The 15692-nt window shown below is 40.8% G+C and overlaps 1 long non-coding RNA gene across 5 annotated transcripts in view; it reads right to left on the bottom strand.

Moving 5' to 3' along the window:
• The window catches only part of LOC129348553 (uncharacterized), a 159469-nt gene that overhangs the window by 76056 nt on the left and 67721 nt on the right, over positions 1 to 15692 (bottom strand). The window lies entirely within an intron of this gene.

Below are 15692 nucleotides of genomic sequence, written 5' to 3'. Positions count from 1 at the left end.
TAGAAATATGATCTTTATTTTGCAAACCTATTTGTCCCTCTTGCCACCAATATGCAATTGTCACAATGTGCTTTATGTTCTCCCACACAGACTTTGTAACACTACTCCTATTTGCAGTAAGGCATGAAAGGTAAGTCTATATGCATACGCTGAAAAGAGGCTATCGCCTGGCTGTCACACAAAATGCTCTGGGATGATCAAAGACTTGAAGAGAACAGCCACCACCCTTAAATCAGTGCATATCCATACTACAATGATAAAAGAATCAGGTTTGTGTAGGCAAAAGTTGTTTTTTATTCTACCACAGAATTAATGCATTTGGTAATTTTGAGGCATCATGTACACTATCGTTCCAAAGTTTGGGGTCACTTAGAAATGTCCTTATTTTTGAAAGAAAGGCAGTTTTTTCAGTGAAGATAACATTAAAGTGATCAGAAATACAATCTAGACATTATTAATGTGGTAAATGACTATTCTAGCTGGAAACAGCTGATTTTTAATGGAATATCTCCATAGAGGTACAGAGGAACATTTCCAGCAACCATCACTCCTGTGTTCTAATGCTACATTGTGTTAGCTAATGGTGTTGAAAGGCTGATTGATGATTAGAAAACACTTATGCAATTATGTTAGCACATGAATAAAAGTGTGATTTTTCATGAAAAACATGAAATTGCCTGGGTGACCCAAAACTTCTGAACAGTAGTGTGCATATTTGGAGTTCTGCACGCTGGTTAAACAAATGTTCTCACATGCCAACAGCTTAAATCCAACTCAGACTTGTTGTATTTATTTTTTTGAAAGGTAAACCTTAAGAGAGCTCTGACCTGCTGTGACCCAGATAAGGCATCTCCATGACATAGAGAGTGACAGTGCGCCCCCAAACATTTCACCCAAATCCGGATCCTTTGTCACATTTGAAATCGGGATCTTGAAATGCTTTTGAAATCCTGCCCTCTCTCCCAAAACATGACTTCAGACGTCTGAAACACGAAACATAAACGTGACAAAAAGTATCAGTTTAATTGCGTGACCTCTGACCTCTGTGGCTCGCCTATATCTTCGGCTGACCCGGGTTACGACCTGGCAACCATCGCATAGATGTGACTGCGTGAATGCATCTTAAGTAAGAACAGGTTTAGTGAGCTCAAAGGGGTCAGTCTTTCTCTGCACAGTCTTGGCAGTGAGCAGTGGAACACAGCACTGTGCCAGATCTTATATGAACCAGATGGATATAAGCTACTACTTTGTATCACACTTGACTGCGACCACTCACTGTCTTCTTATCAGAGCTGCAGATATAAGGAGAATACGTAGAATTCAAGCTAATCTACAAGAGGTATTACATGAAGCCCGCGCCATTTAACCTGTCGCATCACCTCACACAGAACCAAAGAGCTACATTAAACAAACCTTAAAATACTTTTCTTTCTTGTGTTTTTTTTTTCTGATGCATCTCATTTTAGCATCAGAACTCGTTTTAGGAGTCTTAGATGTATTTAGAGATATCTGACCCATTTCTGTTCTATATTTTCCTGCTGCATGTTTCATAATTAAAGTGAAAGTATGTTAAAATCAGCCAAAAAATAATTAAACTGGAAGCATTATCCTAAAGTGAAGAAACAGCACAGCATCCGAGAGGATAACGGTTATAAACAACCACAAAACCGAAGCTGACATGTTATTTCAGTCCACTGATTATATTGAGATGTTCTTTTTTTTTTTTTTTTGCTTTACATCAGAATGTTGGACCAGCTAGACCTGAATGTTAAAACCTCCCTCCATCATTTATCTTGTGTCTCTCCTCTGAGCTTATCTTCAGGTTATCTATGAGATATTTATGGTGGTGTTTTAAAAAAAAAAAAAAAAAAACAACTCTGAGCAGCATCGCTTACATGACTTTGGACCATAAAGATTCTCAGCATACTTTCCAGCACGTCTCACTCGATGGGACTCGTGACTCTTCCTCCCTGATTTTAATAACATAGAACTTGATTCTGATTGCTGTGTATCAAATGTAATCCTGGTGAAATTGCTGAGCGTCGGGGCATCAGTCGGTCAACAAACAGATACATTTTTTCCACTCTGCTGTCTTGCGATGCTGTGTTGTTCAGAGCAGCAGGGAATATGTTGGTAAAATGATTAGCTACTTCAAGGCAGTCTAACCCCTTGAAACCAGAGCTCACAAAGCAAATTTGTATGTAGACCCACTTTTGTTTTTGACTTTCTACCTACTTCGCCTTTTTGCACTTTCCTGTCCGTCTTGCAGAACATCTGTCCTTGAGCAGAAGCTCTCTTCTATTAATTATTGAAAGAACATTCCCAGTGTAAACCTACAGTATGTGTTTTCAGATGTGCAGACACAATAATGGAACACGTCTCAAAGTCAGGCCACTGACTTGGAGACCCAGTTTTAAAAGCTGGTGGGAATTCTGCATTCAGCTACAGTGAATCCCAGCAGCGTGTTTATTTTATGCTCAGGAAGTGTAAGTGCATCTGGCCGCGTAGTAAACAGTGGCATCGATTCAAGAACATACGTTTTACCACTGGAGTTGTTTGATATTTGGCATGAAATTACAGTAATTAAGCTGTCAAATAGATACAGGTCTCTATTTGACACCCTGAGACACTGACAGTAATGTCGTTATAACCCTGGTTGCCAGGTTGCGTGAGGATATTTGCTGTAGTGTTAACAAGGTCTTCATCACGGGGCTTGCTCTGCTTTTCATGTTTGCTCTATGTGTGGCTTCATGTTTGCTTGGGCTCAGGCTGAGTGAACATGAAGCTGCAGTGCATGTGTAAACTCATTTTGCTGAGATGGCTTCTATTTTCTTTAATTATTCAAGTTTTGGCAGATATTTGCATATTGGGGATATAGGAGATAAAGAAACACAGGGAAGCCGTGTCTGCCCCAGAAACATATTCCAGACACACATTTTCTTCTAATTCCATTTGAGATATCTGGTAATTGCTTGTTGCTCCTACAAAGAGACAAAATAAATCCACAGTGAGATGCATTCAAACAGTTTGGGAGGGGATTCTTTTTCTAAAGAGGTGTTGTTTGGTTCAGTTGACACAGGAACTCTCCAGTACAAACAAAGGAAGGAAAACAAACAAACAAGTGACTGGGACAGAAGCTGATGGCTGAAGGCGAAGGTGGGACCAGTTAACAGATCATCCAGACCTCGCTGCTGTCCATAATCAAACACTGGTGACCAACTGGTCATTCCAGAGCCCCAAAAGGCCAGTTTTCCTGACTCGTTACAAATGGGATCACATTTCTAAAACTAATATGTTAATGCATGAGCTGTAGATAGAGGAGTCATTCTGATCCTGACTGGCCTCCACTGTCCCACAAAGACAGTCAGCAATCAACTCCACCATCTTACCAGACTGTTACAGTAACACTGTTGTTGATCACATTGTGTGACTATCAGACCGTTATAATGAATATGTTAGACTTAAGTCTTTGTAGTTATTTTGGGAGGGCTCGAACAAGAGCCAATTAAAGACTACAAACAGCCACGCAAACAAGAGAAGGCTTGTTTGCTGACAGCATGCTAATTATGGAATTGTAGGGTAGAAATCATAACACATTGCTTCTAGTTATGGAAATGATACCTGCTGACCTGATCTGTATCACCTAACTGTTTACAGCCTGAGTATGACGGAGTAAAAGGGATTCCTCTAAACATTCGACATGTGCTTTTATTTGTAAAGTTTACTGGACTATAAATAGCAATTTTTTTCTTTGTTTGAGCCCTGCTTGGATAAAAAAAAAATAATGGCATATATGGAAGATAGTTTAACATTTTCTAAATATATACTACTATTCAAAAATTTGGGGTCATTCAGACATGTCCTTATTTTTGAAAGAAAATCTTTTTTTTTTTTCAATGAAGATAACATTAAATGAATCAATGACTATCTAGAAATGGCTGATTTTTTTTTTTAGGGAATATCTACATAGGGGTACAGAAGAACATTTCCAGCAACCATCACTCCTGTGTTCTAATGATACATTGTGTTAGCTAATGGTGTTGAAAGGCTAATTGATGATTACAAAACTCTTGTGCAATTATGTTAGTGCATGAATGGAAGTGTGAGTTTTAATGGAAAACTTCAAATTGCCTAGGTGACTCCAAACTTTTGATCGGTAGTGTATGCACATTCAGTTTCTTGCATAATAGGAAATTGATATTATCAGCCATAACTGCTATTTCAATAATTGCCAGGACATAAAAACTGTCTGTCTAGCACCACCAGTCAAACCTAACAAAAAAAAAACTATAAAGAAGTGAGCGATTTTGACCCAAAAACGGTTCTTGAAGTGTTTCTCGGCAGTTATATATATATATATTTATTTATTTATTTTACATGTGCCAACAGGTCCGTGACACTGTGCTGGAGTCAGTGCAACAGCATGATTGGCCTGATGTTTCCCGGTTACAAAGCTGACAACTGGCTTTGGGTGTGAATAGTGGAAGAAGCATCATTCAACATCTATCTTTGGCATTACAGAATTCTCCCATTGATTTCTATTCAGGGTTCTTTGTGTGGACTCTCCCTCTTGTAACATCTCTGGCTTAGCTTAGCCTAAGGGAGCAGGAATCAGTAGGAATTTGCTAGTACAGCCATGAAATATTGTGCTCCATACTCTGGTTCAGTAAAACAGCGGCTTTTGTACAGATCAAACATAATTTGCTTTTCTCCATTTCTATTCTGAGTTAAGATAACCTACTTCCATTGGTAGCTATATATTTCATCTGCAGTTGTAAAAGAACCTTATGTAAAAAAAAAAAAAAAAAAAAAAAAAGTGAACAAGTGTATTTCTCCAAATATCAAACTATTCCTTTAAGCTGTATTTTGGCTGTTGAGGTTACACAAGAACCACACATGTGAATTTAGTTCCCTTTCTTATTAAAACAGAAGCTGATATCCAAAACTAATATCTTTTCCTGCTCTTTTGTCCACCATCTGCATTCATTCATAGTTCAACTTTCCGTCTTGACAATCAGTCATGAAAGAGCTGCATCGTTGAAATGATTTCAAATAAAAGTATCATCCTTTGATTTAGGCACATCCCTAAGCAAGCTTATATATGCAGTAAGCATAGAACATATTGTTTAATAGAACAATATTTCCACTGTAAACTCAGGTTTGTTTGAAGAAATGACAATGAAATGATTAAAATATGTAGGCAAAAATGGCATCCTCACTTGTCATACCTTCCAAACTCTATTTAAGGCTCAGCACAGGTGGTGCTTCTGCATCTGTATAACATAACTTTGGTCTTTGACCAATTTGTGTGGTTTTAAGTTGGATCATTTTAGCAGGCAATGTGCACGGGTAAACCTGAGGGACTGCATTACTTGATGCTATACAATGCTCTCCCAGTCCAAGGAATGTGGAGCTGGGAAGGGTTTTAGGATTTTGGACTGGAAAACCAGGGAGCAGGGGGAAAGACAAACAGTGTGAGAGTTTAGCTGAGCTATGCCAGCAAACAGATTTTGAGTTCAAAGCAATATCTCCCCTTCCCTAACACAGTTTGGTTGATGAGCTCTGCATCTTTGCTGGTGTGGGTGAGTTTCCCTGATGAATTCTTCACGCCCCTCTAAATGTTATGCTTCAGAAGCAAATTGTCGGAGGATCAGGCCCTGACGTTAGCTGGTTTCCGTTGCTTTTTTCCATCTCCGTATCCTCCCTCAGCCTTTCATTCTTGTCCCAGACACTGCATTGCTGCTGCTATTAATTCCCCAGACATGGACTGAAGCTCGTTGAGGGAAGCTGCATTCCCTGGGCCGGTCCTGTGTCGCCTGTGAGATAGCACAGAGCACACAACCTGCACCGCTATTAAGATTCCTTATGTTATCCAGATAAGGGACATAAGAGGACTTCTGCTTTCCCTCTGCCTCTACTTTAATTTAGTCTCCATGATATCTCCCTTCCTTCCTGTCTCTCTTCACTAAGGATTCTTGATGTACTGATTTGCTCCATCACACTCTTTGTCTGACTTTTCAGACCTTGTCCAATCAGAAGTAGCACAGTTTCTGCTGTTTGGTTTCTGTACCACTGCTGCTGACTTTTTGACACACTGCTTTTTCAGCCTTCTAGACAGCGCCAAACAAACTCCTGAGGGATATATTACCCAGAAGTTATACTTTAGTTAAGAGCACTTGGGATGACTGACATTACACTGTGAGAATTTTTCATTTACAGATGGATGCAATGTGAGTGTCTGATTGCATAATTGCAAATCCCAGGAGGAAGCTAATGAGGCATCCCCACATTTACACACTCCAAACAAGCTTGAGAATTTTGGTGGTTGAAAGATGCTGGATGGACGCTATATGCATAAATTCTTAGCCTGCTGTATATAATCCCTTTTCAGCTTCATCCTGTCTTGACTTGGCAATGGGAAGCATTTGCAAAGGGCCGCCCCAGTGGATAGTGTCTGTTTCCCTCATAACAGGAGCTGCACATCTTCAACTGCAATCCTCTGCAGCTTTCAGAGGCATTAGGCTGTAATTTAATGTGTGCCTGTGGAATTCAGTGCAGGGTCATATTGCTTCACTAAAATACCATCAACAGCTTTGTTCCGCCACAAAAAAACACATTAACAAAATGAGGTCAGCTGCACTTCTGGGCGACACTTTTCATTGAATACATTACGTTTTAGTGACTTGTTAAAGACTGAAAAAAGGCAGATAACCAGATTTACAGCCATGCTTGTACTACCAGCACTTGCAGGCATAGCTTTCTGTATTTTACTGCAACTCGCAGCACCGAGGTCATGGAATTTAAGCTGATAAACGGTGTCTTTCCATTTCAGGCTTTTTCGTGTTTCTGGTAGATCAGTATCCTGAGGATCATCAACCTGGGGCCACGCCAGTGCAACTCTGTCTGCACCTCTGCAAGACGGGCTGATGGGGGAATGTTTTTTGGGGGGGGCGGTGGAGTGGTCTTGCCAAGGTAGTATGAAGGTAGCAGCCTCTCACAGGAATCTGCCCCATTCTCTGAATTCCTAGCTAGACAACCTGCTTCAGAGAAACATGTTTCTCTTGGAGATGCTGTTTGTTGCTGTCCAGCTTAGGGAAACTTGGGGCCCCTGCTCTAGATCCCTTTCCACAATCGCTTTAACTCTCCTTTCTCCTTTCCTTCATTCCTCTCCCTCCCTCCTTCCAGCATTCTGTCTCGTGGAAATGTGCCATTAACAGATCTTTATCAGCAGACCCATCCCTGCACGGGCTCGCCGTTTGCCTTTGTTTTATTTAACCGACCAAGCACTGAGCCAGGATGAGGGATTTGTGTGTGCGCTTCGTTCTGCAGCTCTGCAGTCCTAATGTGAAACTGGTGTAGTTGTGGTCCTGACAATCCTTTTCCACTCTACGAATGTTGCTGTGGATGATAATAACATGGGTCCGTGCCTGGGGGACAGCGCTGTGTGGTCAGGGTCAGCCGCAGATGGTTGTGCCTGTGGACGATATAAACAGTGGGAATGTCAAAACAACCCTCGGACCAGAAGGCAGAGAAGAAAAAAGAAATAATGCCAATGAGCAAAAGTTGATACGAGTTAAACACAAGCATTACAAACAATACTGAGCCAAATATGGATGACATGGAGCAGATGCATGGGACTGACTGCTTGTCATTGCTGGTGCGGCTATATGGTGATGGGGAATGGAAAGTATGTTGAACAGTGTATAAAACACAAGGCGGTGGGATGGAGGTGTCACCTTTCATCCCCTTGGGCTGGGGACAAACACACTGGATTAGACTCCGGAGAAGACCGGTTCACCCCATCCTGTCAGCCCTAAGCAGATAACACTACGTAATTCAGAGAGCAGGGCCACCCAGCCTTCTGAAGATTGTAAAGGACATCGAGAACAAAAAGTGTTAATCCATCTCAGCTCTCCCTATTGGCAGCAGCTACATGACACTATATGTGCAGCCAACTGCATGTGATTACTTGTTCTTTTTTGCCAAAATGATTGCACACTTCCTTTATTTTCACATAATTTTTCCACAAATAATCCTCCACTAACAATACCCGAACAGCAAAATGGACCATAAAAAGCCCATTATAAATACATTTTTTACACATTACAACAATACGTTAACCAGTGAAACTGCTAAAATTTGGAAACATGGCAACATTGCTCCGACAAAGTTCAACAGGGCAAGAAACATGAGCTGTCAGACAGTTGCAGAGATTTATCAAAACCATCAACGAAAAATGTCAATAATTTCTCTCCACACAGAAAAATTGTGCACATGCAACTATGGCAAATGTGAAAACTAAATGATGATAAATTGTGATGACAATGATTTCTTAAGTTTAAATGCCATATTCCCACGTCTCACATGCTGAGTTTCATTACTATTAGTCCAAATAGTCAGACTGCATCTGTAATAAATAACAAACACATATCATTTCTTCTTTACTGTTTATTCTTTTCTGTGTTTTCTCAAAGAACAGTCATTATATGCTAGACAGCAGGAGGTTGCTTGTAAAAACAAAAAACAACAAGAGACATACAGAAATCCTTCTGAACAACTACCAATGCTGTTAGTTTGGGTTTGGATGAGCACATCTTCTCAAGTTCATGTCAGAGTCATAAAAATAATAATTAAAAAAAATGTCTTTCTAAGATGTCTGTTTCTTTCATAACGCTCGAGCGCCTTTCTCACATTTGATAGTGGTGAACACTGTGTCCTAGATGTGTTTTTGCCAACCGAAGGCTGATGAACAGATGCGTGATTTGAAGGAAGGAGCTCTGAATAGAGAGGGGGTGTCACATCTCATTGCACCATCTTTCAGTCTCAGTCTTTTTGGCTTGCTTTCTGTTTTACATGCATTCACACTCACACACACACACACACACACACACACACACACAGAGAGAGACACACCCACACACAGAGACACACATGGCAGCATCAACTGCTTGACTGGGAATGTCTCCACACAAAGACCGTTTGTCTGTCAATCACCACTCTCCTAATTAGATACACGGTATCTGTGAATGTCGCCTGCTTTCATTTGGGCGTCTTTGCTTTCCAAACGATCTGCGTCCCTCGCTTAGTTAGAATTTAATGAGGTGGGGACAATAAAAGAGAACCGGACCATACGCAGAGCTTCTGAGCTACTCTTAACTGTTGTCACACCATTACCATTTCCAGTGTGTGGTTTCTATTGTACAGTGTGCTCATTAAAAGTGTCACCTGAGAAAACTCGCTGCTTTAGCCTGAAATAAGGCGACTCATGGCCTTTGATGGACAGGTCTGTTTAATTAGCCAAAAAGAGGACTTCCCCCTTGAGATCAGCTTCCAAAAACATACACTTGACCTTTTGAAATTCAGAAAGCAGACCAACACCTGTGCCAGACAGGGATTTACTTGAATCCGATATCCAAAGAAGCAATCATTACCTTTGAACCTGCATGTGTGTGTGTGTGTGTGTGTTTGTGCGCCTGTACGAATTCTCCATTCTCATCTGTAAATGGAAGGTCTTGTTGAGTTGCAGGCGGCTACACACACACACACACACTGAAAAACAGAGTCGAGGGTCATGGTGGCCCATTAACAGCCAGTCTTCTGTGACGTTCAGAGACAAACACAATTAGAATATTTATGACTCGTTTGGAAAAGCTGCCATGTGTGTGAAAATTTGATGAATGTATTTTGGGGAAATGACACATGGGTGATTGTGGTTGAGGAAACAGTGATGGATCATGACTGCCTGATGAAATGCATCAATCAAGTGCTGGTTTTAGTTTTCCGCATCAAATATTGTGAGTGCAGATGTGAACAGAATGGAGGCAGCATCTACTCGAGCTGATGTGCTGTTAGTTCACTTTAAATGTATTCAGTTTAAGAAGGGAAATTCAGTCCTTTCTTAATTAACTGAATCTGGAATGTTGATTACGACCGTCATGCAGGTGACCTGCTGGAAATATTTAATGTTTCACACTGTCAGCATTGTCATGTTAAGCTAATTTAGTCTCTTTGAATGATCCATTCCTTAAGCAACCCTGCAAAATTAGATTAGCATACTAATAAATGTTGAAAAAAAAAATGAGGCAGGAAGAGAGTCACAAAAGTTTAGTAAAAAATAATAACTGAACACATCAGCTGAGATATGAAATATTAAGTGAAGAAAGCTATACATGGGATTGTTAATGTGTTAACTGTTATTTGTTAGTTTGATCACAAAACAGTTTTTTAGAAATTTGATGTGATAAAAAAATACTTCAAATATTGAGTAAAAAAAATCGAAGTTTTCTTAAAATCTTGCCATATTTCATTAAAAAAAATTCCGGATCTGTATTTATGTATTACATTTTTATCTAATTCATTTTTAAGAGCTTGTTGCCAAGTGGTCATATCACAGAAGAAAGACATGAACAAAAGGCAACGCTTCCAAAATCCTCAGTGCAAACAACTCTGCAGCTCAATCTTTCATTATCTCGTTCTGTTTAAGAACTGATTCGTACGCAGCCTATATTAGGCCTCATCTGCATAGAAGAGCATGCTATGTACATGTAGTAGTAGGTAGTTTTCCTACATGCCCTTATGGATGTGTACCATGAAACACTGTACTTCTACACTTACTGACACATTTGATACACACCGTATTTTTATGAAAGCAAAATGTATATCACAATATTAGATTTTAGATTTACTTTATAAAAAAAATACAGGTCCCACCATAGAAACTCAACACCACAAATGATTAATTCATTACTTATTAATGTGTTTTTTAGTACATTGTGTGTCTGCTACCACCACCGTAAAAGGTTGGGACTGCGCATTCACTGCCGTAGGCCAGATGGCAAACATGCCGGACCCTATCTGAGCTGAGAAAATCCATCGTGGTTTCATCTAACTGAAAAACTAGTTCACAATGTTCATCAGGGTTCTTTTCATGTCCTTTAGCAAAATTTAATTTTGTAGTTTTGTACTGAACAGCAAGCAAGAGTGTTTGTCTTGTGCACCGTCCATGAAGGCTGACATTATGAATTCTACTTCGCTCACTGTCTGAGTTGTTATAGCAACTCTGATTTCCACTGATAACCAGTGTGCTAAGTCTGAAGCACTGAACCATCTACTTTTCAAGGCTAGATTGTCCAAAAAAAAAAGAGTGCTGTCCCTCTCGTCATTTTTGGAGCTGCAGCTCTGATTAGTGGTACTATGGCTCATTCTATGCCTCGTGATTCCTGCTTCTGTGTTTCCACTGGTTTTAAGTTGGTCGCTGATCTTCCTGTATCTTTTTTGCATCTTTATAAAGTCTGACAGATTTTTCAATTCCTTTGGCAGAAAGTTTTAATTATGGATGCAGACATGCAGAGAGGCACAGCCCAAAGACTGTGAAGATGTGAGTATTTACAAATCATTTTAAAACCATGTTCATGAAATCAGGCTACTCAGCTTGGTTCCACATCTGCATTCACTTTTGCTGCATGAGGTTTCTACTCTGGGCCCTGTATTTTCAATATAGACTTTCTAAAGTATTTGTTTTTGATAAGAGGAAACACTTAAGAGGTTATGCAATTATTGAGGGGATGAAAGAATTTTAAACCATCTGACATTTAAATGATACTTCACTCGTGTACTAATGCATGCTGTATAGCGTTCGGCACAAACAGTAGTCACTCAGGGATCAGTTATAGCAAAGTCTGAGAAGCTGTCAGGGCCACAAAAGGTGTTGCCATTCGGGTGGTGTAGCATAACGTCTGTGTATACATCTCTGTCAACGGCTCTCTTTCTCCTGCTCAAGTGCTTATCCATCAATTTAACCCAACACTCCTTCACTGTCTTCTGCACAATCAGTGTGATCCGAGCAGCCAGCTGACCAACAGCCCGGAGCAAACCAGAGTGTCGTCTCCCTCCTTTTTACTAGCTGAGGCATTAGGCATTGGAGACACTCAGCTGTGGATAATGTGCACGGCCACACAGACATGCAGCACAGACACAACCAGGACTGGAGCTACACGCTTTCAGGTCAATGAGGTGACGGTCAGAGTGGAGAAGCTGTGTCCATCATTGCGCATATAGTCTGTCACCATCATAATGGGTTGGGATTTAAAATAATGCCAGCAAGAGAGAAAAATAAGAGCTCTCCACAGCTCAGATAGGGGAAGCATGTTTAAGTGTTTACTGCAGGCAATTTCTGATGAAGACGAATTATCCTCTTTCAGCCAGCACTGAAAGAGCAATTGAGTTGGACAATGGGGCTGATCGGGCCGGTATGAGGATATAAATACAGGGTAAACAAGCAGCATACTTCACTGTCAGGACATACATATTGTTCTTGGTTTTATTAGGCAATGGTTTATTCCAGAGCGTGAGTCCAGGCCAAGAGAGAATAACGCTGCACAAAATACCCATCTTAAAAAAGCCACCCATTCCTTTAAAGCCCGTCTTTAAAAAGAACCGCTCCATTTTATTTACATGCTTGGAGGCAAATGCTATTTTTAGACTCTTTAGTCCCAAACAAACCTAACTTATTGGGTTCTTTCTGAAGCCCCACAAAAGCAAAACAAAGCAGCACTTCAGCTGATCTCTTCCAAAGACTTAATCTATAAAGCTGGAAGCTTTAAAGCTGCACATCTCAATATTTTTATATGAACAATGGGCCAAATGGCTAAGTGTAAGGTGAAAGGATCCACTTGTCGTGATGAACCCACAGAGATTTATCACCTGACTGCACATTCCCCTCAGCTCTGGTCCGGTGTTTCTCTCTCAGCTGTGTTTTTTTTTTTTCTTAGCAGAAGCAACTGCCCTGCTTTGATGAACTCACTGCTGCAAACAGTTGAGCATATTTGGCAAGGATCAAGACAAACACAATTCCAAATGGATGCTAATGCTGCTATAATTGGCAACTGCTTCCGAAGATGTTAGCAATGAAAACTTTATATGGCCATGATATGTCAAGCATGAGTGTGATGTTAAACTCACAGCTCAGTTTTGTGTCCAAGTGGCCCGAAAAATATACAAACGCTGTGTAAACTTAAGTCCAGCTATGAGTTGCACTGAATGGTGTTTATTTATTCACCTTATGGCAACCTGCAATACTGAGAAAAAGCTGTCAAATTAAAAAACAAAGTTTGACACTGTAACCTCTACCAGTGATTCTCGTGTCTTGTTGCTAAACTCTCCATGAAAGGTGACTCTTAAGCTTCAATTCCTGATCTCCCCTCAGGGCAGTTTGACTCTGGTGAACATTACAGTAAGGCATCAGAGAAAAATGAGACTCGCTGCAGTCTGTTATTATGGTGATACCACAGTACAATGCCAGACAGATGTCACTGGGAAAGAGACAAGCAGAGATGAGTGGATTGAAGCAGTGTCATGAATGACACAGTTAAAGAGACATGAGTCACCCTGCAGACTGTTTCCTCGCTGTTCTTTCTCAAAGGCAGCCAAATGACTGGCTCCTTTGCCCAAGCAGGAGCTGTCAGCAGTATTATTATGGGCTGCCAGAAGAGAGGAGTGTCTGTGTAAATGACTCCGAACAATAGAGAATAAGGAAGACAGCAGCGTAATAATACAATAGAGGTGATTGTGTGTGAGCTGAATGCATCAGTGTTCACCGTCATCGGTAAGATCTTCTTAATCACTATACTGTAGAGTCCTAAGTCAGCACTTGTAATTGAGAGCAGCAGGATTAAGAAAAAGGATCATGTGCAGTTTAACAATCACCCAAATCACCAAAAAGTAGAAGATGCATGTTAACACCTTGCAAACTGTTACAATAAATTAATAGAATACAACTTTGTTATTCTATGATTAACCTAATATCCCCTTTGCTGCAATAATCCCTCCAAGATATCTCTGATTGTTCATTACAGAATGCATATCAAGTGTACACTGTCATAAAGTCAAATCTGAAACATAACAAGGTTGTTGGGTTCCCGCTCTGGGGATTTACACCCTTTTGCCTGAACACAAACCACAGCTGAAACAACTCTAAATGGTCCAAACCCTCAAGCAGTCAGTACCACTTCAAGAAAGTACCATGAATTACAGGGAACTTTCCCTTTAACTGCATGATGAGGAATGAGGGAAAAAAACTGGAGCCATCCTTGCAGGAAATCATAATAATCAAGCAGACTAATACATTATTCTGCTATCTTTGTTTTGTTTTTTAGAGGGCGGGATCTAGCAGCAGGACCTTGAGATGCTTTATTCAATCTGATCTTTGTCAGAACCCGCGGCCTGTCCACCAGCTGTGTCCAAACAACCCACACCCTCTGCCTCTGTCTTTGAGCTTTGGCTGGAGCTGCCGGTGTTGGAAGGCGGGGTGAGGGTGTGGGTCAGCTCTCCCTCTCCACGCTACAGTAACTTCTGCTTTTGACATGTGGAGGCCCTGAGCCCATCCATCCTCCTTCTGACAGCTCAGCTGCCTCTACATACAGAGGAAGGCAGACAGACCTGCTGTTGGCTTGCTGCTTCAAAATCATAATCTGACATTTTTTTTCATCTATAGAAATGAATGTTTTCCCTGCCAATACTGTGATTTGGTGATGAGTATAGGCATCTAGCGCTTATATATTTACTGTTGTAAGCATTTTATAGTCCTCTGGTGCATTGGTGCACAGGAACTGCTGAGTTTTACACGTTCAGTGGTAGTAAAACAGAAATTGTTTTGGTGTAAATTAAGAACAATGTTCTGATTTCTTTTAAGTGATGAAAAGGCAAATGTCATCAGCATAACATGTAGGAAAATAGCAATGCAGTACTTGCCATGCAAAGATACTAGAGTAATGATAATTAATCTGCAAGTATCATCTAAATCAATGTACAAAATACTTTGTTGGAACAACTGAACTTATGAAACTCTTGCACTGGAGAGGAGAGCAGTAATTGAAACCTTCCGCAGTGGCAAGCTTTCTTAAACAGAGCCAAGGGGAAGAACGGAAGAAAAACCTGGATGAAATAAGAGAGATGTTTTGGTGCAGATGGTGTATCATAATAGATTTGAGCTCAGTGAGCTGTGATAAGGGATTGTGTCTACTTCGAGCAAAGAGAACAGGCAATCCCTGCTCAGGGGGCTGTGCAGCATCTGCAGGCAGACATTAATAGATGACTGCGAGGACTACATTGACAAATTGAATGCCACCGATGAGTAATGGCAAGAGACTTGTAAAAGGGAGCTTGTCATAGAGAACTATGGACTGAATTGTTCCCAAATGCACTAGCGCATGTGCATAATAGAGAGCGGATGTACATAAAATACTTCCCTTTTACTTTGCAGTTACTTACTTGAAAAATATTGGCTATTTTGGTGCTGCAGACATAAAATGCATACTGGGTAAATAGATAGTGCACAAGACATTTTGAGGAACATTTGAGCATTTTTGGAATAGCCACGGGCTGCACAGTGGTGTAGTGGTTAGCACTTTCGCCTTGCAGCGAGAAGATCCCCGCTTCGCGTCCCGGCTTTCCCGGGATCTTTCTGCATGGAGTTTGCATGTTCTCCCTGTGCATGCGTGGGTTTTCTCCAGGTACTCCGGCTTCCTCCCACAGTCCAAAAATATGCTGAGGTTAATTGATCATTCTAAATTGCCCGTAGGTGTGAATGTGAGAGTGATTGTTTGTCTATATATGTAGCCCTGCGACAGACTGGTGACCTGTCTAGGGTGTCCCCTGCCTTCACCTGAGTCAGCTGGGATAGACTCCAGCCCCCC

This window comes from Amphiprion ocellaris, chromosome 3, assembly GCF_022539595.1.
Source record: "Amphiprion ocellaris isolate individual 3 ecotype Okinawa chromosome 3, ASM2253959v1, whole genome shotgun sequence".
Taxonomy (NCBI): Eukaryota; Metazoa; Chordata; class Actinopteri; family Pomacentridae; genus Amphiprion; species Amphiprion ocellaris.
The sequence above is the reverse complement of the archived record's forward strand: the minus strand, read 5'-3'. Positions and strand labels throughout refer to the sequence as shown.